Consider the following 2,500-nt stretch of genomic DNA (forward strand, 5'->3'; position numbering starts at 1 on the left):
AGTAGACAACAAACAGATATATTAGTTTAACGCTCGGAAAGTGGGGGAAGTCTTTAACGTTTCGAGCCGACGCTCTGTGTGTGTGTATGTGTGTGTGTATACATATATGCACCTGTGAGTGTCTCCTTCTGTGTGTGTATATATATATATATATATATATATATATACATGTATATAGATATATTTATATGTAAATGTATGTATGTATATATATATAAATATGAAAGACTCCAGTCGGAGGAAATCAGGAAGACGATGATGATGCTCCAGCATGTTCGCAGCCGCATGGCTGAAACGAGTAAAAGAATAAAGGAATACAAACACAAACACATATATGTGGGTGTATATATATGTAGATACATATATATTTATTACCTACACACACACACACACTCGTACATATGTGTGTGTATGCATACACACAGACATATATACACAGGCATGTATGAATGTCCACATATATACACAAACGTTAAAATGTTTGCGCACAGACTTATACATATATATACACACATGCCTTGATATACATCAGTTCACAAAACAAACACACCCACGAACATACTCTGTCTGTCACTGTCCTGTCTGTCTGCTCTGCATATATACATATATATACATGCTATATATATATATTAGATATATATAGATATTATATATATATATATATATTATATATATATATATACATCTACATATATCTAATAGGTATATATAGTGTATAGTATATATATATATGTATGTATATACATTTGTGCTGTACATATACGGCATATACGTTACATATACATACGTAGATTATATAACAAACACACATAATGCATACATGCACACACCACGCACACATATATATATATATTAATATAATAATATGCATATATGTATATATATATATGTATATATATACATATACATTATATGTGGTGTGTATATATATATTATAAATAAATAAATCTATATTATATATATGTATACATATAAATAAATATAAATATTATATATATGTATAATATTTCTACTCTCAACTCTCTCTCCTCTCAACTCTCTCTCTCTCGCCTCTCTCTCTATATATATATATATATATATATATATAATAATATATGTATATATATATATTATTGCACTAAAATTCTAATACGGTAAAGAGTCGGGTATTCGTCTATTTCGCTGGTTGGTCGCCAACGTCAAACGCTGAAGAGTGGTTTTGAATTGGATGTGAAATGACTCGTGAAACATCTAAAAAGTCCATCCTTTAGAAGGTTCTAGGTGGTGCGGAAAATTTTTGATAAGGTGCAATCTCTGTGGAACTTTTTCTCTGGAGAATACACCTAATGGTAATTCTTTGATAAGACCACTCTATTTTATTCTCTCGTATAACAACACTAGTGGTGTATATGTCGTAATTTAGATATTCATTAGATTATATACGCACATATATATGTATATATATGAATAAATGTATGTATATAAATTCAATATTTATTACATATATATATATAAATAATATATATATATATATATAATATATATATATATATATATATATATATATATATATAATATATATATACATCCATATTATATATATGTATATATATACACACACATATATACATACATATATACTTATATACAATATATATATATATATATATATATATATATATTATAATAATATATATATAATATATTATGTATATATATATATAAACATATATTCACATATATATATATTTAACATCACAGCTCATCAGTCAATGAATTTATTAGTTTATCATGGAGTAATAATAATAGTGCAAGTAGTAGTAAGAATAACTACAACAATAACCATAATGATATTAATAATAATAATAATAATATAATAATAATAATCAATAATAATATAATAATAATAATAATAATAATAATATAATAGTAATAATAATGAATACAATAAGAATAATAATATACCCCTTCCATAATATCTAACACACGTAATATAATAATATAATATAATATAATCTGTAATATGTAAGTGGATATATATAACTATTATATAGAGATACTATCTATAATCTATATATATTAATATATATATATATATGTATATTTATATATATATAGTTGTGTGGTGTGTGTGGTGTTGTGTTGTGTGTTTGTGTGTTGTGTTTTGTGTGTGTGTATATATATATATATAGGTATGATATATATATTATGCATATATGCGTGTAATATATATTATATATATATATATACATATGTACACACACACACATGCATGCGTACACATGCACATATTTACACACATATATGTATGTGTATATGTACGCGCATTAATTTCATCGATCGCGTACTCCTCAATATTGTTGTTATTGCTGCAGTATCAGAATCAATAGTAGTAGTAGTAGTAGTAGTAGTAGTATTAGTGAGAGGCGCGTAAGCAGCAGTAGCAGCAGTAGTGGTAGCGGTGTGTAATAGGTCGTTAGTAATTATATACTTAAAGATAGATTTATCACATCCACTAAAT

The sequence above is a fragment of the Octopus sinensis genome, linkage group LG4, assembly GCF_006345805.1.
Source record: "Octopus sinensis linkage group LG4, ASM634580v1, whole genome shotgun sequence".
In the NCBI taxonomy this organism is placed as follows: Eukaryota; Metazoa; Mollusca; class Cephalopoda; order Octopoda; family Octopodidae; genus Octopus; species Octopus sinensis.